Source organism: Tursiops truncatus, chromosome 9 (assembly GCF_011762595.2).
Source record: "Tursiops truncatus isolate mTurTru1 chromosome 9, mTurTru1.mat.Y, whole genome shotgun sequence".
In the NCBI taxonomy this organism is placed as follows: domain Eukaryota; kingdom Metazoa; phylum Chordata; class Mammalia; order Artiodactyla; family Delphinidae; genus Tursiops; species Tursiops truncatus.
The window spans coordinates 99,478,357-99,502,909 of record NC_047042.1 but is presented as its reverse complement, the minus strand read 5'-3'; the positions used below and the strand labels follow the sequence as shown (position 1 = coordinate 99,502,909).

General features: G+C 46.7%; 1 long non-coding RNA gene across 1 annotated transcript; it reads left to right on the top strand.

Moving 5' to 3' along the window:
• Positions 1-175: 175 nt before the first annotated feature.
• On the top strand, positions 176-24,143 carry LOC117313643 (uncharacterized). The gene is made up of 3 exons (XR_012334147.1): positions 176-773; positions 14,528-14,649; positions 21,356-24,143. It is a non-coding gene; the product is annotated as an uncharacterized lncRNA (long non-coding RNA).
• Positions 24,144-24,553: the final 410 nt, after the last annotated feature.

The window sequence follows — 24,553 nt, the reverse complement described above, 5'->3', positions numbered from 1 at the left end:
GGCCGCCCCGCCCCCACGCGGCGGAGAAGCAGGGTTGTGGGCGGGGCTAATGTGGGGGCGGGGTTGTGGGTAGGCTGTGGGCGGGGATAAGACGGACCGGGGGGTGGTGGGAGTGCGGGACAAGGGTGGGGCGGGGTTGGGGCGAGGACGCTGGCTGGAGGCTGGGGGAAGATGTGGGCGGGCAGAGGGAAGAGCGAGAAGGAGCTGGGGCGAAGACCCCACCCCGGACTTCCTGGGGGGCGGGGGCGGGGCTGGCGGGAAGACTCGGACGGCTAGATGCTGCGGGCCTCAGCCGGGAGCTGGGGAAACCGCCGGCCTAGCCTCTGAGGGTTGAGGAACTGTCAGGGCGGGACTGCTGGCCCGGCCCGGTTTGCCTGACTTCAGAGGAAATGGAGCCTGGCTTCGTTTCTCCAGAAACCTCGAAAGAGGCCAGAGCACCTGGCAGGAAGTCCCTTTTTCCCCCCCGAGGGAGAGTCTGGACCTTCTGCAGCCGGGTCCGCCCCCACCCCCACCCCGCCAGGCTGGGCCAGATGTGATGTTCCCCCTAAAGTCGGGCTTTTCATCCCGCCGTCCATCACCCCGCCGGGGCCTCCCCTGGGTGAACTTCCCAGTCCCTTGCCCTCGCGCCTCTCCGCTCATTGCTGGCCCTCCTGACCCGGTCCCCACACGCTGTCGGCGACGAGATCTGTGGAGATCCGCCTGCTGCCGAAGTGCTCTGCCGTCGGATGTGGCAATACATGTAAACCTCTGCGCGGCCGATGTCGGATGTCTAGGTGAGGAAATAAGACCAGGGTGCACAGGGGCTTCCCTGGCGGTCCAGGGCTTAGGACTCTGCGCTTCCAGTGCAGGGGGTGCGGGTTCCATCCCTGGTCGGGGAACTAAGATCCCACGTGGCGCGGCCAAAAAACAAAAATACAAGGGTGCATAAAATCTTGAGGGCATTGTGTGAAATGCTCAGAGGTCGAGAGCAGAGCCTGGGTGGTTGAGCACAGGTCCTGGCCGAGCTTTGAGAGATGGTTACACCCGCCCTTGGCAGGACCCGGGAATGGAAGCTAGAATCCGCCTCAGACCCCAGAAAGTTTACTCCGGTGAGGCTGTTGGCCCTTCCATTGCGAATCCCAAGGCCCTTCCTTGGACCCGCTCTAGCACTGCCGAGGGCTGGGGCTTGAGAGCTTGGGCCCGGCACCCGGCAGCCGGTTCCAGCCCTGGGTACCTGGGCAAGCTACCTGGCCCCCACCTCACCCGGGACGACAGTACCGCTGCCCGCTGGGGCACCGTGGAGAAACTGTGCGCTAGGACCTGGTCCTCTCACTACACCGGGACAATCCCCACGACACGAGTATCACCTTTCCCAAAATGGATGTGTTGGGTCTAGAATCACACCAGGAGCCGCGGATGGTCTGAAAGAGGCTTTGCACACGCTCTGACACCCTCCATCAGGAGAGGGAAACACGACCCCCCCCTCCTGGTGCCCTCCCACTCTCTGGGGGAAGCCTCGGGTGGGATGTGCGCCTAAATCCATCTTCGGGCAGAGAAACGTGTTCCCAAAGGTGCCCTGTGTGCCAGTGTTCCTGGCCCCACCGGGAGGACTCTGCACACACCATGCGAGCAACATCCGTTCCCTTTTTTCCTCTGCTGACCTGCAGGCGTTGCCCACGGGCCTGACAGGGCATAGGAAGCAGGCAGGTGGCTGTGTCTTTCCAAACAAGAGTCTCCTACCTCCGTAGCCTCCTTTGAGTACACAAACACTTAGGAAAGCCTTGAAATTAAAGTTCTTTACCTTGGGCCAAATCAACTTCTGAGTCAAGGCGAAAGACAAATGGCAAAACGGGGGAAAATATTGCCAGTTCACATCAGAGACAAATCTCTTTAGTACATAAAGAACTCTCACAGTTTGATAAGAAAAAGACCAAAATAGAAAACTGGGCAAAAGCTACTAAAATATGATTCACTGAAAAGGAAATACAAATGGTTTGTAAGCATACAAAAAATTACTCATCTCATTCATGATGAGATACTAAATATAAAACTATACCAAAATACCACTTTTTACCTCTCAGACTGAAAAAAAATTGGATACCATGCTATGATAACAAGGCTATGTGGAAATAGGCACCCTCATACCTTACTTGTGGAAGGTTAAATTGGTCCAACTCTTAAGAGGGCGATATAGCAGTATCTATCAAGATGAAAGTGCATAATTCAACTTTTATGGTTCTTACTGTATTTTATTAATCTGCCTCTTTTCTGTTGTTCTTACATGTAGTGGCTTCAACTGCAATTTCTTGAGATGAAGAATTCTTCTTAATTTGTGTATGTGTTTTGGTTGCTGTGGGTTTTGTGGTGATAGAGAATCAGGGGACTTCTGCATAATTGATCCTACTTCCGGTGGAGTAAAACCAGAAAATCCTTACACATCCTTTGCATGACAGTGAAATTTAATGCTAAATGTTACCAATTCTTGCTAGAAAAAATGAAAAGAAATAGGAAGTTTTGGCAGTTCAGCTTTATTTATAGTTGCTTGGATCAGAACAATATACATGCAGTGGGTTAAGTTGTGTGGTAAACTAATTTTTTTATAGATGGAGAAATGGATTTAAAAAGAAAATAACTTCATTCTTGATTTTTCTATTTATAAATGGGAATTTCCGAGGAGTGGTAATAAACTAGAATTTTGGGGGGAATTTGAATGATGATTCATACTTTCAGTCTGATAAGTTTTCAGTCTCACTGATATTAGGAGATACGGTCATTTTATTCAGCATCTTGGCTGGATGAGAGGAATGTAGAAGGAACAGAGAAAACAAGCAGGTGGAGAGGAGGTTTGTTCCCATCTGATTGGGAATACATAATTTCATTCACCCTTGAAAATGATAGAAGCTGAAAGAAGTTATGGGAATATCAGATGAGAGTTACTCCGAGGCTCAGGAAACATGGGCTGGGAGGATAGATCTCAGGTACTATCAGAAAGGACCTGACCTGCTCACCTGTGACTCGGGTAGCATCATTCTAGAAGCATTTAGCCCTCATGTTCTGTGTCCTGGTTTTGAATCTCTGACATATCCTGGCCCCAGATGTTTAACACAAGTACTCCATTCGTCTGTCTCCCAAAAGATGCGTACGTAGGCAATGTACTAACTTTGAAAAATAAAATAAAATAAGGGCAGAGATGATGAAGTAAATTAAACCATGGTATCAATACTATTGAATTAAGTTCTGGGTAATCTATCTGTGTTCTACTGTTTAATCCATTTTTAAAGTTAAAAAGAATTCTATATACAACATTTGTTTTGTGATTTGAATTTAGGGATGAATTAAAACTAAGGTGACTATGGAGGCAAGAAAGTAGCTAATCATTGCTGTAGGCTTACAGTTTGAGAAACTTCTGTGGAATGCTAGAATACTTTTTTTTTTAAATTTAACTCCTTATAAATCACATATTATGCAAGAAAATTAAAAATAAAGTCAGAGGGGGACTTCCCTGGCGGTCCAGTGGTTAAAACCCTGTCTTCTGTTGTGTCTAATATACTGAATTCATAATTTTATTTAATGTACTTTTTAGTTCTAGGGCTTCCATTTGATTTATTTTTCCAGATTTCAATACTCAAGTAAAATCCTCCATCTTTTCCTCTATTTTCTTGAACATGTTAACCGTAGTAATTTTAAAGTCAGGTAACTTCAGTATCTGGATTAACTGTGGATCTGTTTCTATTGTCTGTTCTCTCTGGTTTTTCATATATCCAGTAATTTTTTATTAGATGCCAAATTTTTTTTTATAAATGTATTTTATTTATTTTTGGCTGTGTTGGGTCTTCGTTCCTCTGTGTGGGCTTTCTCTAGTTGCAGTGAGCAGGGGCTACTGTTCATTGCGGTGCGCGGGCTTCTCATTGCGGTGGCTTCTCTTGTTGCAGAGCACGGGCTCTAGGCACGCGGGCTTCCGTGGCTGTGGCATGCGGGCTCAGTAGTTGTGCCTCGCGGGCTCTAGAGCTCAGGTTCAGTAGTTGTGGCACAGGGGCTTAGTTGCTCCACAGCATGTGGGATCTTCCCAGACCAGGGCTCAAACCCGTGTCCCCTGCATTGGCAGGCAGATTCTTAACCACTGCGCCACCAGGGAAGTCCCTAGATGCCAAATTTTGCTTGTAAAAAGTTGTAGAGGCTTCAAATGTTATTATCCTCCAGGGAGGGTTTACCCCTTCCTCCACGAGACCAATGAGAAGAGTAGCCAATCTGGTACTGAGTCACAGCTGCATTGAGATCCTGGTAGGGCTCAGTCTACCTCTGTGTCTCCAACTTCCACCTGGGAGCCTGGAGTTTGCTCTGCAGCGACCCACCCCATCAGCACCCCAGCAGGTCTCAAATGCAAATCTTCACCTTGCAAGTCTATCCAAAGCTTCCTCTGCTTTTCAGAGGCTTTCCACTTAAATTTCAGTTTCTTGAAATACAGAGTTGCCCAGAATCTGGCACATGTCCTTGGAATTCCCCACTCGGTCTCTGCCAAAATCTCTGCTGTTTGCCTGTCCCCAGCAGTGGCCCTCTGCGGATTCAAAGTCTGGATCCTCAGCCTCATGCCTGTGTCCAGAATTGGCAGATGCCCTCAGGGTAAATAAAAGTGGCTACAGACATTTGCTCACCCTCTGGGTTTCTCTGCTCCCTGGAGTCTTTTTGTTTTGTTTTGTTTTTATTTTTGGCTGCGTTGGGTCTTTGTTGCTGCACGCGGGCTTTCTCTAGTTGTGGCGAGCGGGGGCTACTCTTTGTTGAGGTGCGCAGGCTTCTCATTGCGGTGGCTTCTCTTGTTGAGGAGCATGGGCTCTAGGTGCGCAGGCTTCAGTAGTTGTGGCACGCATGTTCAGTAGTTGTGGCTCGTCGGCTCTAGAGCGCAGGCTCAGTAGTTATGGCGCATGGGCTTTGTTGCTCCGCAGCATGTGAGATCTTCCCACAGCAGGGATCGAACCCGTGTCCCCTGCATTGGCAGGCGGATTCTTAACCACTGCGCCACCAGGGAAGCCCCTGCTTTCTGGAGTCTTAACTCCTCCAGTTCTTGTCTCTTCAGCAGCTCTTCACTGCCTTCAAAGAGATGGATTCTGACATTTCTTTCTGGCTTTTCTAGTTGTTGTTAGTGGGAACGTTGGTCTGCTGCAAGCTGCTTTATAACCCCTGAGAGTGGACATTCAATTTATTGATGGACCACTGTGTAAATTAAAAAGTAAAAGTGATGGGACTTCCCTGGTGCGTTTAGCAGAAACCAACAATTATAACTTAAGAAAATAGGGGTTTATTTTTCTCCCTTCAAAGGAGTCCAGAGGTCTGTAGTCCAGAGCTGATACCATCACTGAAGGTTCTTTTAACCTTCCTTTTGGAGAAAAACATTTGTACTTTGATGGAAAAGTACCCATTATCTGTTAACACACCCTTCCACCTGATCAGACCCAGGAAGCTATTTCACAACTCTAACTAACTGTAGGTAACTAATAGCAATGCAGAATTCCTGTCTGTAACTAAGCAGATTCTGCCCTTTCAGGTAAAGGTTCAAGTGTCTTCCCTCCTACCCTGTGGAAAGCCAGTTTTACCTCCATTTTCCATTCGTTTCAACATTCCTTTACTCCCTATGAATTTGTGCTTCTTGGCACCTTATAACATCTGCCTAAGTTCCCTCATAAGTTCAATAAAATCTTTAACATACGTTCTTTTTTTTTTTTTTTTTTTTGCGTTACGCGGGCCTCTCACCACTGTGGCCTCTCCCGTTGCGGAGCACAGGCTCCGGACGCGCAGGCTCAGCGGCCATGGCTCACGGGCCGGTGCCCAGGTTCGATCCCTGGTCAGAGATCCTGCAAGCCATGTGGCGTGGCCAACAAACAAAGGGAAATTTGAATTTACAGTTTTCTTATCCAAACAGACCAGCTCTAGTATGGTGGCTCCACAGTGCAGACAAAGAGGCTTTTTCCATCTCATTGTTCTGCCATCCCCAGGGTGCTGCCCACATCAGCACAGTCCCAGGTGGCTCACGACTACATCCACATTCTAGGCAGAGAGTGGGGGAGCCTCAGTCAGAAGCCATAGCCTCACTTTTGCTTGTATCTCCATTGGCCAGCACTTAGTCACATGGTCACCTGGGCGCAAGGGAGGCTGGGAAATGTAGTCATAAATTTTGACAGCCATGTGCTGACCTAGGTCAGGGATTCCATCATAATTACAGAGCAAGGGAACTGGATATTGATTGCAGACAACTAGTTGCGAGGTTGTTTCTAATGATTCACTATTTACAGTGGCGAAGGTCATCTTCAATGTAAAGCTTTTTCTATACTTAGGGTTTTTGTTGTGGTTGTTGGTTGCTGTATTTTGTTTTGTTTTGTTCGGTGACATTCCCAGAAGTAGAATGAGCAGATAAAAGGGTACAGATCTTAGACTCTCCATACTTACTGATACATTCTCTTTACTCCCTCACCAGAATTGGATACTATAATTTTTTGTTGAATAAATTTGACATATAACATTGTGTACAGGATGTTACACTGACATTTATATATTGTATTTTGATTGCCACTGTCACAATATTCATCACTTTACGTAATTATCGTACGACACTCTTGTCTGTATTCACTATACAGTGCGTTAGATCCCTGTGACTTATTTACTACTCGTTGAAAGTTTATAAGATACTATAATATATATATATTTTTTTTTTTTGCGGTACGCGGGCCTCTCACTGTTGTGGCCTCTCCCGTTGCGGAGCACAGGCTCCGGACGCGCAGGCTCAGCGGCCATGGCTCACGGGCCCAGCCGCTCCGCGGCACGTAGGATCTTCGCGGACCGGGGCACGAACCCGTGTCCCCTGCATCGGCAGGCGGACTCTCAACCACTGCGCCAACAGGGAAGCCCTATATTTTCTTTTTTATGAAACCATTTGCTAGTGTCTGAGTTAGACCCTGTGAGGTCAAAGATCAGACTCACTCAGGAGCCTCAGATAACGGAGGATTTACTCTAATGGTTCACATGGGAGCGTAGGAAGAGCCGAAGCTTCAGCCTCGTTGGGCCTCGTGGTAACACAGTTGGACTCCGTGGAAACTAGATTATAATTCTTGACTAGAAGGATCTGGGGCAACCCCAAGATTTACAGGATTGATTGATTTACTGCCTTCTTAGCAACAGGAGTTTGTTTACCTGTTCAGGTGTGTCTCTGCTTCTCCTGGTTTTGCCATCCACCGGCTTCCTCACCCTTGCTGGGAAGCCCCCCCCCCCCCACCTGCTGCATTAGCAGGTGCAAGTCTGGTATAATCAGCACTGTTACTGGGGAGACCCAAAGCACAAGGCAGGCTCAGCCCTTTGTCTCTGGGTTTATTAAAACACATCCATAAAGGTATCTTTAAGTTTTGTTATATCACAAGTCACACTACAGAGACTATTCAGATTATCTATAATTGTACCATTGCCTGGTTCAAAAGCTAAGTGAAAAAGAAAAGGGAACAAGACCTTACTTGGACTTATTCTACCAAACTTTGCAGTGTCCCTCGAGCTGCAGACCAGGGAAGGTAGGTACACCCCACCACTTTCTTTTAGCCAAAATAATTTTGAAGTAATGTTAACCAATTCATAAATGTTAGCCATATTTAATAAAACTTCCTCTATACCTTCTACTCTGTAAATAACTAATAATAATAATAGAATGATAGTTAACATTTATTTAGTACTCCCTATGCACCAGGAACTATTCTAAACACATTGCATGTGTTAATCATTTAATCCTCGTAACAACTCGATGAGATAAGCACCATCATTACCTCCGTTTTCCAGATAAGGAAGTGAGGCACAGAGATCTTAGGTAACTTGGCCAAGATCACCCAGCTACTAAGAGGCAGAGAAGGATTTGAATCCAGTAGTCTGGCTCCAGAACCCGTGTTCTTCACCACGCATGCTTACTCATTGTTTTTACTGCTTCCTTGTTCCTCTGTTTGTTTTTACTGTTTGCTGAACACATATGGTTGAATTTATACAAGTTAATTTCTTATGCATGTGACTCTGTTAAGGAAAAACTGGAACTAAACTAAATGTCCATCAATACACAACGTTAAATGAATGATAGTATGTCCTTATTATAAACACGATGCAGCCACTAAGAAGAATGAGGTAGATCTATATGCACATAGAACATGGGAAGGTGTAAAACTGTAAGAAGCAAGTTACAGAACAATGTGTCTAGCATAGTCCCATTAAAAACCCGGTGTATGTGTGTGTGTGCATTCACAGATGCATGTATATTTACCTCTAAGAACATTGAAAACAGCTTGGAAAGATCTCACCAAGAGGAATTGAGAGGGAGTGAATAGAGCCTTTCACTTTTACTCTTTATACTTCAGAACTGTTTTAATTTTGACAAGCACGTATTACTTCTTTGAGAGAAGAGAGACTTGATCTTAAATTTCTATTTCTCCCATCGGTGCCTAGCACAGCAGATGCCTAGTCAATATATACTAATTTATAATAATTCCCTAGGAACACTTATTAGAAATTTCTGTTCTCTGATTACTCCATAAATTTCAAGATGAATCTATTTTGGACACATTACACGACCATAGACATACCCATTGTCTTTGCTAGGAACCATACATGCCCTTCCCATAATATGAAGAGAGTGTCAGACCAGAAGGGACCGCCTCTCCTGAAGCGAGTCTGACCAAGAGGGACACCCCCGTAGTCCAAAGAGGCTGCAGTGTGGGAGGTGAGCCAGGCAGGAGAGGCAACCAGACTGGAGAGGCTGCTGGAAGAAGGCAGGTCCCGGGATGCTCAGAGCACAGGGGCTTTTGTACTAGGGAAGGTCCTGCAGGGTCCTGCTTGGCTTCAGTCACCCCTTTTCTTTGATACTCCTCAGTCCTGAAAGGGAAGAAGTGTGGGACAACAAAGGGAATAAAGTTCCGCATAGAGATTAGTCATAAACTTAGTAAGGGAACTCTGTTTTAGGGGGACTCATTTTCAACAAGGGGATTAGCCTGTGGCAGGAGGAAGCCCCCCAAGTAAGACAGTGCGGTTAGAGGAGAGAGAGAACAAAGGAAACATGATGTCAGACAAGGTTGGAGGGATGAGCCAGCCTCGTGGGGCCCAGCATGACTGCCCCTTGGGAGCAAGAATCCACTGAAATGGTGAGAACCAGTGTGCATGGTAGGACTGCAGAAGAGCGGCCCAAACCAAGACATAGCTAGAGATTGGACCTTCCAGGGGTTGTAAGGGATGGGCTGCTGGAAGTGGGCAGGACAGAGGGGTCAAGGTCACTCCCACGTTTCTGGCTGGGTGGACAGCAGTACCAGTCACTGAATGGGAATGGGAGGCCCTGGAAGAGAACTGGCCTGTTTCATTTCTGTTTTTTGTTTTTAGGAGGGAGAGGTTTGGAAGGACTCAAAAGTTCAGTTTTGGAGATATTAAATTTAAGTTTGGAAACGTCTTAGAGATGGGCAAGAGGGATGTCTGGGAAGAATATGACTCAAAGAGGAGAGATCTTGGCTAGAGATATAACTATGAGACATCTGTGCTCATGCACAGAAATCGAAGGCATAGGCGTGGATGCGTAAGAAAGCACAAGGCTCAGAGCACAGAGATGAAACGTGGTGCAGGGGACTTGTCAGAGGCTCAGAGCTCTGACAACGATGGGTCCACCTTCTGCAGATATAAGGAGAATGAGTTTTGAGAAACTGCTCCAGCAAATGTGCCAGCCTGAGTGGTCACCAAGAAGAAAACTAGTGAGTGCGGAGCAGGAGCTGATTTTTGCAGTGAGGATGTGTAGAGGAAGCACAGGTGTCAAAACAGAAATGAGATTCGGGCAAAAGCTAGATATCTGCACAGACATCCCCAGGAACCAACAGGCAGAAGGTGCTTTGGTGGTCGCTGAGCTAAACATTACCCAGAAAGGTGGGTTTGAGCATTTTGTCAGTTTTTTTCTTTGCACACTGTGAAATTACTGAGTGCAGCACGCACTGACTGTATAGTGGGAAGTATCAATATCTCCTCTTCACGTCGGAGGAGTGCCACAGGCTGACAGCATAAGTGCCCAGGGAAGATGATGCTGACACCACAGGAGCACGCAGAACCAAGGAAGGACGCAAGAACTGATTGTATCATCAGCTGATAGACCATAAAAAAGAATTGCTAATGATGGATCATGGCATGATTTTTTTTTTAAATTAATTTTTATTGGAGTATAGTTGCTTTACAATGTTATGTTAGTTTCTTGCTGATCACTGCATGATTTCTGGCTTATAACTCGAGTCCAGAAACTTTTGTGGCATTGCTGTAAAAAAACCCTTCCTTTCTCTTATACTTATCTATGTGGAAGTTTCTCAGCACCAGCACCTATAACAATAAAAAAAAGGAACTGATCTGATGTTAATGTATCTTATTCCAGTAGAGAGATAAATAAACTGATTGGGAGAGAAAAACAACCTCATTCACCTCATTAAGAGATGCATTTCCAATAAAAGTTTACTTTTTTATGTTTAACAATTATTTACCAAAATTAGCAACCAATATATATTGCTTTAATCAAATACGTGTTACTAATAATGGCAATGATAACCCTAACCAGAAGAAACTTTTCAGTACTTAAAGACTTCTGATCATAGGATATAAACTTTCCTTAAATTTTAATTTATATTTATGTTGCTGAGAAACCTGATAGGAATAATTCATAAAAGACTTCCAAACATAGCATGTATTATACTAGGATAAAGTTAGATGTGGGAAGTGGTTGGAAAGACAAGTTTAGGAAGAAAAAGGAACAGTTAAAGAAGAACTTATATTTATTTATTTATTTATTTATTTACTTTTCTTTTTCTAAATCCCAAGCTCCTAATTTATCCCTCACCCTTTTCCCCTCTGATAACCGTAAGTTTGTTGTCTACGTCTATGAGTCTGTTTCTTCTGTTTTGTAAATAAGTTCATTTGTATCATTCTTTTACATTCCACATTTAAGTGATATCGTGTGATATTTGTCTTTCTCTGACTTACTTCACTTAGTATGATAATGTCTAGATCCATCCATGTTGCTGCAAATGGCATCATTTCATTCTTTTTAATGGCTGAGTAATATTCCATTGTGTATATATACCACATCTTCTTTATCCATTCATCTGTTGGTGGACATTTAGGTTGCTTCCATGTCTTGGCTATTGTAAATAGTCCTACTATGAACATTGGGGTGCATGTATCTTTTTGAATTAGAGTTTTCATCTTTTCTAGATATTTGCCCAGGAGTGGGATTGCTGGATTATATGGTAAGCCTATTTTTAGTTTTTTAAGGAACCCCTATAATGTTCCCCACAGTGGCTGCACCAATTTACATTCCCACCAACAGTGTAGGAAGGTTCCCTTTTCTCCACACCCTCTCCAGCATTTATTATTTGTAGACTTTTTGGTGATGATCATTCTGACTGGTGTGAGGTGATACTTCAATGTAGTTTTGATTTGCATTTCTCTAGTAATTAGCAATGTTGAGCATATTTTCATGTGCCTGTTGGCCATCTGGAGGTCTTCTTTAGAGAAAAGTCTATTTAGGTCTTATGTCCATTGGGTAGTTTGCATTTCTTGATGTTGAGCTGTATGAGCTGTTTGTATATTTTGAAAATTAAGCCCTTGTCTGTCGCATCATTTGTAAGTATTTTCTCCCATTCCGTTGGTTGTCTTTTTGTTTTGTTGATGGTTTCCTTTGCTGTGCAAAAGCTTGTAAGTTTGATTAGGTCCCATTTACTTACTTTTGCTTTTATTTCTTTTGTCCTGGGAAACTGATGATTTATGTCAGAGAGTGTTTTGTCTATGCTCTCTTCTGTGAGTTTTATGGTGTCATGTCTTATATTTAAGTCTTTAAGCTATTTTGGTTTTATTTTTGAGTGTGATGTGAGGGAGTGTTCTAACTTCATTGATTTACATGCAGCTGTCCAGCTTTCCCACTGCCACTTACTGAAGACACTGTCTTTTCTCCATTGTATATTCTTGCCTCCTTTGTCAAAGATGAATTGACCAAAGATGTGTGTTTATGTATTTTTAAGTGGTGGATATCAAATTGCTATGGTATTTAGATATCACTGCATGTATAGCCAAGAGTCACATAAGTCTTATTTTAAAATATGTTAATAGCTGCACTAAATTTGGAGTTGCATCCTTTTAAGCTTGTGATGGAAAATTTTAGGTGGAAGATTGAAAATTGTGAGGGGTAACTTTGAAGACAGCACCTTGCCACATTTTGGAATCATCCCGAGTTTAGGGCTCTCTCTGTGGCGAGATTCAGAACTTGAGTCTGTCATCAAGCAAGAACTAAAAGTGCCATGTTCTGAAAGCCACACCCTCCCTGGGATCATCTCTATAAATCATGAGCCAAGTAGGATTCAGTCCACCTGTTCGTACTGGACCATCACATCCTATCTCCACCTTGGTTCCCCTCCCCTCAAAAGCAGGAAGAGATTTCACTCCTCTACCCAAGCTCGGAATCAATCAGGAGGACAAAAAAGCGAGACAGAATAGTACCCTACACACCTCACCAAGCGGGTTGCTTGATGATCTTTCATTAATTTGCCACAGGTTTATTGAGTACCTACTATGTGCAGGCGTGATACTCAGTAATCTACTGTTAGGCTGCCGTCCACTAGTAGAATCTGCCCTCTACTTCTCTTTTGAATAGCTTAAAGAAGCACTTAAATAAAAGAGGAACCCAGCAATAACTAACAACCATAGGTTTTCACCAAAAAAAAAAAAACAATTAAAATGATCCACGAACATTCAAAAAGATGTTCAACCCCTCTAGTAATTAAACACAAATTAACCACAATGAGAAATCACTTGCCTGCTCTTAGACTGACATAGGTTGATAATATCCAAGGTTGACAAGGGTGAGGGGACTGGGAAATACGCTTCTACATAATTTTTTGGTGAAGACATAAATTGGTACAAAAATTTGAGCGAAAGTGAAGAATATTAAGCTTTTTTAAAGTTCATACCTTTTGATTTGTTGATTTCCCATTTAAGATGACCGTCATGACCCTGGCCCAGCCTGCTGCTGGGATTGTCAGGACCTTTGTAAGACTTTGATTACATGTCCCCAACCACTCCCATTTTTGAAGAACAGCCTCTTGGGGCTCTGCTCCCAACACACTTTTCAGTGCCGAGAATGGGGAGGGGAGTGGACGGGTGCCCGACTCAGCCACCCGGGGATGCAGGGGCTCAGGCGGCACTTCTCTCTCTATCCCTGCCCTCTTTCCCCACCACACACACACACACACACACACACACACACACACACAGGGAAGGATAGTAAGAGCACTGGGCTCGTTTTCCTTCCTGTCCATAGGAGATTAGATTGGATGACCTCTCTGAGTTCCCCATCCAATTAGATCGGATGTTCCTCTCTGAGTTTAACCCTACTTCTGCCCTCAAGGAATCTATAATGTAGTAAAAGGAGCAGGAGATATATCTTAATTCATGCAAACATTTATTGAATGCTGCTAGGCAATAAAGTTTAAAGTATATATAATTTTTAATTTTATTTTTTTGGCCACGCTGTGTGGCTTGCATGATCTCAGTTCCTCGACCAGGAATTGAACCGGGGCCCTGGCAGTGAAAGCCTGGAATCCTAACCACTAGGCCACCAGGGAACTCTAAAATATATAATTTTAAAACATCATTTTTTCATAGAGAAAAATGACACAATAACTAAATACAATATTAGGAATGGAAGTAAATATTTAGAATGAGAAAAATATGTTACAAATTTTTTTAAGTTGAAAAGTACCACAAACGTTATAAAATCCAGAAAAATAAAATAGAATTATTAATTATCTGCTACACCTTTATAACATTTTTTCCTTATAGTTTCTGGCTACAAGTTCTTTGGCGAACTCTTTAAAGGACAATAATCTTGTCAGAGAAATTAAAAAGATGGTCTTCCCTAAAAAAAAAAAAAAAAGATGGTCTTCCCTCCACCATGGTGGATAAAAAGTTAGTGATTTAGTAATTTAGAAAAGTTTCCTTCACCTTCTGTGCCAGTTGTCAATTTATTGCTTCTCAGCTCCCAATATCTCTTCGTTGTTGTATAATTAATTAATTAAGCTGGACCCTGGAAATATTTGTTTGCCAGCTGCTATGTGTTAAGTTTCGCCAGCAGAGGGCGCTGTAGGGACACTGGAGGAGAAAGGGGTTTCTCTTCCTGGTTCAGGTGCGTTCCTGGTGGCCACCTCCTGTAGCACAGGGGGATCCGCCAGCATCTGGCTCCTGCAAGACACAGGGTTTCCAGCAGCACGTGCGGCTTCCGCAGCACTTAGCTCCAATGATTCCCAGCAGCCAGTAGCTCCCTTGGCACCCCTGGGGCAGCTTCACGGGGGGTTGTGGCCCGTAAGGCACTGTCCTGTGAACAGATTCCCCTGGCATTTTCTCCCATGGCTTTGGGGCAGGTTCTAAAGCATGACACCTCCCCGTGGATGGTCCCTCTGGCACCACAGGGGCAGATTTCCAGCAAGTTCTGTCAACCTGGCACCTCACTGACTTCTCTGCCTTGCAGCGAACCAAGACCTCTCCAAGAAGTTCTGGATCTCAGCCCTGCAGAGGGACCGCTTCCGTGGGAGCTCTGTCTCACCCGGGGTGATGGCCACTCCCTGCATCTGCTGTGCCTGCGTTCTTTAAGTAAGCATCTTTACTTCTTTCTAGCCAAACCTTTATTACTCTGATCCCATGTTAATGTTAATTCTTTAAAAAAAATTTTTTTTCAATTGAAGTAAGTTGGTGTACAGTATAGTGAGTCACAGGTTTTAAAGGTTATGCTCCATTTATAGTTACTATAAAATATTGGCTATACTCCCTGTGTTCTACAATATATCCTTACAGCTTATTTTATACCTAACAGTTTGTACCTCTTAATTCCCTACCCCTGCGTTGCCCCTCCCCCTTCCCTCTCCCCACTGGTAACCGATAGTTTGTTCCCTGTATCTGTGAGCCTGTTTCTTTTTTGTTATATTCACTAGTGTGTTGTATTTTTTAGGTTCCACATATAAGTGATATACAGTATTTGTCTTTCTCTGTCTGACTTATTTCACTTAGCATAATACCCTCCAAGTCCACCCATGTTGCTGCAAACGGCATTATTTCATTCTTTCTTATTGCTGAGTAGTATTCCCTTGTATATATGTACCACATCTTCTTAATCCATTCATCTGTTGATGGACACTTAGGTTGCTTCCATATCTTGGCAACCGTAAAAATGCTGCTATGAACATTGGGGTGCATGTATCTTTTCGAATTCGTTTTTTGTTTTTTTGGATATATACCCAGGAGTGGAATTTGGGGGTCATATGGTAGTTCTATTTTTAGTGTTTTGAGAAACCGCCACACTGTTTTCCACAGCGCCTGCACCAATGTACATTCTGCCAATAGTGTATGTGGGTTCCCTTTTCTCCACACCCTCGCCAACATTTGTTATTTGTGTTGTTTTTGATGACAGCCATTCTGACAGGTGTGAGGTGATATCTCATTGTGGTTTGCATTTCCCTGATAATTAGCGATGTTGAGCATCTTTTCATGTGACTGTTGGCCATCGGCACGTCCTCTTTGGAGAAACGTCTAAAGTCTTCTGCCCATTTTTTTAATCAGGTTGTTTGTTTTTTTCATGTTGAGTTGTATGAGCTGTGTTTATATCTTGGATATTGACTCCTTATCCATCACATCATTTGCAAATATTTTCTCCCATTCAGTAGGTTGTCTTTTTTTTAATAGTTATCAGTGTTTTTTTTTAAGGTTAACAAAGCCTTTTTATTTATTTTTAGTATTTCTTTATATTCTTTATTTTTTTGCTGCGTCAGGTCTTAGTTGTGGCACGTGGGGTCTTCATTGAGGCACGTGGGATCTTTCGCTGCAGTGCGGGCTCTTCGTTGTGACGCGTGGGCTTCTCTCTGGTTGTGGTGTGTGGCTCCAGGGCGCGTGGTCTCTGTAGGTTTGCGGCATGCAGGCTTAGTTGCCCCACGGCATGTGGGATCTTGGTTCCCCAACCAGGGATCAAACCCACGTCCCCTGCATTAGAAGGCGGATTCTTTACCACTGGACAACCAGGGAAGTTCCCCAATAGGTTGTCTTTCCATTTTGTTGACGGTTTCGTTTGCTTTTGCTATGCAAGAGCTTTTTAGTTTAATTAAGTCCCATTTGTTTATTTTTGCTTTTATTTCCTTTGCTTTAGTAGACGGATCCAAAAAAATATTGATTATGTCAAAGAATGTTCTGCCTGTGTTTTCTTCTAGGAGTTTTATGGTTTCTGGTCTTACATTTAGGTCTTTAATCCATTTTGAGATTATTTTTGTATACAGTGTTAAAGTTAATTCTTTATCTTAAACTTTCTTGTTCAAGTTGCTGTGAGGTTTCTATCTCCTGACTGGACCCTGACTAATAACATCTTTACAACCCATTGTTGGTAAATTTTAAGGATTACTTTTGCATTTAAGGAAATCTCTATCAAATTTCACATATGAGTTGTAAGGTTTCAGGGCATTTTGAGTTATTTTGCTCAGTGACTAATCTTAAAAACCCTTTGAATTAATGACGTTTATTAACGTCATGGGAGTGTCATGGATGACCTCCCTGAAGTGGCAGTCTGTGAGTTTTATTTTGTCATTGTCAATGTCAGCATTTCATATCAAATTAGCAAAGAAGTTACATTCTTTTCCAATGTGTTCATGCGATTCATTAACTGGGTCATCAAACAATCCCAAAATCTATTCATTTCTTCTATTGAAAATTTACATTTTCCCCTGAATCAATTACTGCTTTTTATGTGATCTGAAAGTTGTTATAATTTGCTTCTCAATGTCAGAATAATTTATATTGAATTTCTTTTTCATCTTCACTGCTTTTGTAGAACCTACTGATTTTAAGTTGAATTTAAAGATACCAAAAGAAGATATCCTATAACCGCAATCTAGAGTCTATAATTTCTCACTCATTTTATTAAAATGTTCCGAAACAGTTTTTGAAATTGCAGTTAAAAGACGATATCCCAGTTTTTCTCAGACATACCATTCCCATCGATAAAAGGGGGGAAATGTACACGGTACTTAATTTATACTCTGCCCAAGGGGCGAGCAGAGGGCACATCCCAACAACACCTGTTACAGACAAGTCAGAACTTACAATCTTCTCTGGCCTGCAGAGCTGAACCTCCCTTCTTTGGACTCAGTACTCCCTCCCCGACCCCAGCATCTGAAGTCCTTCACCTCTTTTAATATATTTGTATTCATGTGTCTACAGAGACCCTTTTATCAGACAAAAATCACCTCCCCCACCCCAAGCAGAAAATGCCAGGCACCTCACCCTTTCAGCCTCCCTGGCAACTACAGGGCAAGCACATATAAAAGCTTCCACCAATCAGCCACATCCCTCCCAGACCTCAGATGGGAAGCTAGTGACTAAACGAGGTCGGTCTATGCAGACTCATTTAGCCCTGGTACAGCTACATCCGGTGTCCAGAGGCAGCGGCGGTAGCAGCTCTAGCTGCCTGGAGCAGTAGAGTATGGGGGAGGTAACACTGGGGTACTCGTGAGGTGAGATCATAAGACGCCATGGACCTCACTGTGCTCCCCGGGACGCTCCTTCCCGGGACCCAGCCGCCATGCCGTGAGGAAGCCCAAGCCAGCTCGTGTAGAGCGACCACACCAAGAGGCTTGTGTAGGAGCTCTGGCTGACAGCCGGTCTCAACTGTCAGACCTGCAGTGAGCGAGGAAGCCTCCGCAGGATTCCAGCCCCAGCTGTCGCGTTGCCCTAGCCTTCCGGTCTTCCCAGCTGAGGTCTTGGACACCGTGGAGCAGAGACTACTTTCCTGTCTTTGCCTCTTCTGGGTTCCCAACCCACAGAACCCAGGTGCATAAAAAAAACCCCAGTCATTTATGACACTCAGTTTTGGGGAGGTTGGTTCTGCAACAAGCAGACAGAAGTGGACGGCAGACCTATGGGCAGGGTTAAGGCAACGAGCTGCCCCAAGAAGGGCCCTACCTGGACAGCAACCACGCCCAGGCCTGACCTAGCCAGTCGTGTTAGCAGAGCCCATGAAGGCTGGAGGTGGGCGAGAGGCCGCCCGAAGGGGCAGTCGTCCTGAGGCACCAGAAGGCCCGGCCTCCTCGGTCCACCCCTGAGCACCTGGGGGCACAGCCCCCAGACCCAGCCAGACAGGAAGGGTGGAGAATGAGCCTGGGGGCGCAGTGGTGGTACAAGGGGGACACCCTGCGGGGCTGGAAGTTGAGAAGTGTGGACATGGGATTTCCCTGGTGGCACAGTGGTTCAGAATCTGCCTGCCAATGCAGGGGACACGGGTTCGAGCCCTGGTCTGGGAAGATCCCACATGCCGTGGAGCAACTAAGCCCGTGCGCCACGACTACTGAGCCCGTGTGCTGCAACTACTGAGCCCGCGAGCCACAACTACTGAAGCCCACACGCCTAGAGCCCGTGCTCTGCAACAAGAGAAGCCACTGCAGTGAGAAGCCCGTGCACCACAACAAAGAGTAGCCCCCGCTCGCCACAACTAGAGAAAGCCCGTGCGCAGCAACAAAGACCCAATGCAGCCAAAATAAATATATAAATAAATTTATTAAAAAACAAAGAAGTGTGGACATGTATAATCTCCCATGAGTGACCAAGATGTGGGGTGGTAAGTGCTTCCATGAGGTGGGGTTTCACCAGCCGGTGAGGAGCTGCACGTTACAGACACTCCTTGGGTGCGGCTGAGCGCAGTGACAACCACTTCCTGCAGCTCATTTGTCTCAGAGCCCCTGTACAAGCAACGCTGGTAGATCCCGCTGCCCCGAGGCCTTCCTGGCTGCCCTGATGACAGCGCCCATATATCTCGGAGGGAGGTGCACAGAATACTAAAAAATTTAAATGCTGCAATCAGGACTCTGAAAGTAATGTTGCTGGAATTATTGAGGGAAATCTACAAGTGAAATAACCTAAAAGGCTGCAAACACAAATGACATTAAATTAGCAGGGACTCAGGGAGCACAAGAATGACTCGTCCTTCCTGGAAAAAGAAAGTGGTCAGAGATCAAATCACAAGCCAGGAAGGACAGGGGACACCACCCCCAAACCCCATATTCCCGACACGGTGTCCTTGGACCCCAGCCTTTAAGGAGTTGACCCCAACCTCAGAGGATAAGTACCGCCAGACCTTGCTTACCAGCAGCCTGGACGCCAACCTGAGCACCTGGGTCATTTCTGAACGGAACCCGTGTTTCATCTGGCTCTGGCTCCCTGTGAGGGCTGGCTGCTCAGGACCCTCTGACAGGGGCCATCCTGAGGACCCTGACCTGGGGAATGTGGCGGTGACACGCAGAGCAGTGGGATGTTATGTTGGGACACGTGCAGAGTGGACGTAACTGCCCTTAGCACTTACATCCTCAACATGAGCTTAAAATGCAGATCCTCACGTCAAATTTTGCCAACAGCACCCCCTCTGCTCTGGCCCACTGTCCCCTCCTTCCCCAGCGGGACACCCCATGATGCCCCCAGGGCTGAGCAGCTGAGTGCAGGTGACCTTCAGATGAAAGGCTGCCTCTCCCGATGTGAGCACCTGAGCACAGGCAGGGAGGAGAAAGCCCAGGGCGGGGGGCTCCAGAGATGGGGTTCTAAACTCAGCTCTGTGTCTAATGAACAGTGTGACCTCGGGCAAATCCTGTGCCCTGTCTGGCCTCTGCTCAGTGTCTGGGTGGCTCTAAGATCCCTCCTGGTGCCGAGACTCTGACTCGGTGGGGAGAGAAGGGAGAGTCGTGGAGAGTCCTCCCAGGGTGACTTACACGAGCAGAACCCACTGCCCTTCCGTTCCAAGAGGAACCTCTACCTGCTTGTCGGCCTCAGCTGCCCGGGTCCTCTCTGGTGTGACTGGGCTTGGGTTGAACGCAGCAAGGCCATTGTTTTCTCCATGGAAAATAAGGAGCAGGGCTCCGCTACTGCCAGATGAGACTAGCCTCCATGATAGGGTCCCACCTCCCCTTCCCTTGATATCCCAGCCAGCCTGGCCTCCTGAGCCCAGCACGCAGTCACCTGTGCACGCACACACGCGCACCCTGCCGGTTCAGTACAAGCTCAGTGTTTCCCTGATGTGGAACATCTAGCTTTCCTCTCTGTCCACCCATCCGGTATAATCTAGCTCAAGTTTCACCTCCTCTGCGAAGCCTTCCTGGATACATCTTCATGCAGCCAAACAGCATCAATTCTCCCCCATTTCAGCCGTAGCACTTAGTGCCCAAACTGTAGACTAAGGTCTAAATAATTTCTATGCAATATTTAAATGCAGCTTCAAACATGCAAGCCAAGAAATGTCACCAGCACATGCCTTGCGTGGTCTTTTTTCATTCATCACATTGAATACTTCCAAGGACTTTTCTTTTTTTTTTTTTTTTGGCTGCGTTGGGTCTTCGTTGCTGCACGCAGGCTTTTTCTAGTTGTGGTGAGCGTAGTTGCTCCGCGGCATGTGGGATCTTCCCAGACCAGGGCTCGAACCCGTGTTCCCTGCATTGGCAGGCAGATTCTTAACCACTGCACCACCAGGGAAGCCCCTTCCAAGGACTTTTCATCTGCAGACTTAACGATACTCAGTTCGGGGAAATGTTCATGTATTTTTACAAATTAATTTCTTTCCTATATTTTTTGTTCCCTGTTTCCAAAACTGCAATTTGGATATTCTGGATTTATCTTCTAATTTTATTTTCTCTCCTAAATTCCCAGAAGCGAAGGTCATGAAATACATATTGAAAGAGTACCCTAAATGCCTCATACAATGTAAAGTTAGACCCCCCTCAAAAGCACATCATCATGAATTTTCAGGATACTAAGGATAAAGAGAAAACTCTAAAAGTTTCCAAAAAGAAAAAGAATAGATTTGATAGGAAAGATCATGGATCAGAATGGCCTCAGACTTTTTTTTTTTTAATGTATTTATTTATTTATTTTGGGCTGCTTTGGGTCTTCGTTGAGGTGCGCGGGCTTCTCATCGTGGTGGCTTCTCGTGTTGCTGAGCACGGGCTCTAGGGGCGTGGGTTTCAGTAGTTGTGGCACGTGGGCTCAGTAGTTGTGGCTCAACGGCTTAGTTGCTCCATGACACGTGGGATCTTCCTGGGCCAGGGATCGAACCCATATCCCCTGCATTGGCAGGTGGATTCTTAACCACTGCACCAACAGGAAAGCCCGGCCTCAGACTTCTTATCAACACTAGGCAGTAGCAGTGCCCTCAAAACTCTGAGGGAAGGTCATTCCCAAGCAACATTTATAAACCCAGCTCAGCTGCAGAGGGTTAGGATGAAATAGACACGTTCACAGGTGTGTGGTCTCAAGACTTTATCTCTCACACACCCTTTCTCAGAAAGCTACTGAAGGATGTGCTCAGTCAAAATGGGAGGATAAAGCAAGAAATTAGAAGAAAGAGGATCCAGGAAATGGGCTGCCACCCAAGTGAGAGGAGGGTAAGTCCAGGATACCGGCTGGGCCCCAGACGAAAATACCAGCCCATTTACATCAGAGCAGGGCAGACGGCCCCAGGAAAGAGCTCTTCAACACACTGAAGTTAACAGAATATCTAATATAGCTGAGTTTATACAACTTGTAAATTGGTTAGAATTTGGTGATAAAATAGTGATAAACCTACAGAGCATGAAGCAAAAGCCCACGCAAGACAATTAATAAAATCCACAGCAAATGAAACATGGCAGAGAGGAAAGAATAACCATGGCTCATCCGTGAGTAGCAGTTACCTAACCTGTTAAAGGGGAAATAGATCTAACCCCAAATAAGATGTAACTGGGAGGTGAGGAGACAGGAAGTGTAAGGGGTGAAGAAGAGCTAAATCTTCATCCTCCATCCTTAGCAGAAAACACCTCAAATGAAAAGCGGAGATTATAAAACTGTTGATTTGTGACGTGGAGGTAAAACATGAAAGAATCAGCTAAAAGCACAGAGAGCTGCCCCCGCGAATAGGAAGTGGAGAGGAGGGAACTGCTGCTTTTCTTACCAGCCTCCTGTAACTATTTGACTTTAGTCTGTGTAATTTTGGTAAAATTACAAAAAGCGAGACCTTAAGGAGTTGAGTGGATGTGCCGCGTGCGTGGGCCGGGCCTACTGGCCACCCTCGGGAGGTCCCCCGGTGTGTCGCGTCACTCACACCCCAGAACTGCCCCTCCAGGGGACTCGACGGGGAGTGGGGAGTGAGGGTCAGAGTGGGGACTGGGAGGGCGCGGCTGGGTGGGGTGTTGAAAGGGCTTCCGGAGGTCAGGACAGCACCGGGTGGGCCCGAGCCTGGCGTGGCGTGGGCGGCCGGCTCCGGTTTGGAGCGCTCCATTTGCCCGCGCCCGGGAAGCAACGCAGGGTGTCGGTCCCGCGAGGGCCGCCAGGTGGCGCCAGAGCCCGAGCGTCCCCGCCGCGCCCTCCCTGGGCGCCGAGGTCAAACCCAGCGCGGGGGAGGCAGCCGGGTCTCGGGTGCATCTTAGGATCCCGCCTCGGCAGCCTCAGGGGAAAATAGTTTTCAGTGGAAATTTTAAAATTTTCAAATATATACCAAAGCAGAGCGAAGGCTAATCCAGTTTCTCCTATCCGTCCACCCATGCCTCCCCACCCATTTTATTTTTAAAGGCAACTCCCAGACATCCAATCATTTCATGTAAATTTCTCTGTTGGTAACTCTATAAAATAAGCACACTTTAAAAAATCGTAGTCACAATGTCATTATTATAAACGTTGAACAACTGCAGGTCCTGGATCAGGAATCTGAGGCACGGAGGGTTGGAACCTCCAGGATCTGGTAGAGAGCCGGCCCTCCACACAGAGCGTGGGGTGGTGGGCATATTGGGGGAGAGGGAACCCCCCCGCATTTCCTCGTGTGGACTCCTGCAGAGCTGGGTCACGTGGATAGTGAGGGGCAGGCTGGGGAGCCCTGGTCCTGCCCACACCCTCCCCACCCTGGACCACTCTGTCCCGCCCCAAAACAGATCCAGGTCAGCTGGACGGTGAAGGAGCAGAATGGACGACTAGTGCCTTCCGGGGCTGTCCTGTCTGGTCCCATGAATTCAGTGCGGTTTGTAAGGCTTAAATCTTGGGCCCCTTTCTCTGCCCAGCTGGTCCCATGTGCGCAAGGAACTGAGCAACGCATCTCTCCTCCGAGCTGCCCTTCTGCCTCCGTCCCGGGGCTGCTCCTCTCCTGCGCTGACTGCAGTGGAGGGCAGGCCTGCTCTGCTCCTTCCTTGTGTCCCGCCCTCTCACATGTCCCCCATTTCAGGGCCAGTCCCTCCAAGGAAACGGGGGGGGGGGTGACAGTAAGCACGTGCAGGCGGGTGTCAAGGGTGGTATTTGTCCCTGATCTCCACTGGCAGGCTGCTCCGGGCTCCAAAGCCGGGCTGGGGGGTCAAGGCCCGGCTCTGCCTGGCAAGCCGGCTGGCCTTGGGCAGGCTACCTCACCTTTCCTGGGCACAAATCTTCATCGATGCGGTGGGAACGATGGCAAGAATAGCTCTGAAGCTTCGAGGGGACTATCCTGAATGCTGAACTCAATGTGTCCCTTGGTGATGTTCTCGTTAAATTGGCCTCTTCCAGACCCCATCTTAGGCCGGCCCCTTTCATTCGTCCTCTCGACAAGTGCCTGCTGTGTGCTGGGTGCCAGGGAGCTGCAGCGAGGAAGGCAGAGCCCACCTCTGCTCTGGCCGAGCTGGGGTTCTTGAGAGGACACAGTCCAGCAAGGGCCGGGCAGGTTGTGGGCCGGCAGAGCAGGGAGTTCTGGGTACCAGGGTGCCGGCTTCAGGATGAGCAGGGCTTTCCCAGGTGAGATGAGCTGGCAGGTGGCCCCAAGGTGGGCTCACTTGATCTGCTCAGTGCTGCTCATCCCGACAGGACACCCTGCCCAGCACCCCTTCCTCTGCTCTCAGCTCCTCTCTCCCCTTGGCTTTAGCTACTCTCTCCTTCCAGGCTTCCTCCCAGCCTCTGGCCCACGTGGCGGGAAACGGAGGCCCTGGGAGCTGGAGGAGGCTTGCTGCAGCCCAGCCAGAGGGGGAGACACCAAGTAGATCAGAAGGACCCGGGTCTGCTGACCTGGATCATCTCTGGCCAGTTGGGTCACATAGTACTGGGGCCCACGGGGCCGACCTGCACCTGTGCGGTGCAGGGGAGAGGAGGGGGGCCGAGTGGGGTGGGCGGGGCCCTGGGGAGTGAGTCCCCGCTGCAGCCTCCTGGGAGTGTCTCTTCTCCCACCCAAAGGGGCCCCCTACGTGTTTTGTAGATGAGGAAACCGAGGCTTAGGAAGGTAGTTTTGTTTCTTGTGGCTTCTGTGACGCATCACCACAAACTTGGTGGCATACGCAACAGAAACGTATTCTCTGTACAGTTTCATGAGGAGCTCCCTACGCCTACGCAACAGAGGAGGGAGAATCAGTCTGTTGTTCACAGGGGGCTTTGTGCGATAGCTGCCGTCAAATGGAGGTGTGCGACCGCTGCATCAAGTCCCACTCAAGGATGGTCCTGAAAGACAGTAGTGAAGGGAGAGCCTCCCGGTGGTCCCCTTTCGGCCAGTCTGATCGTC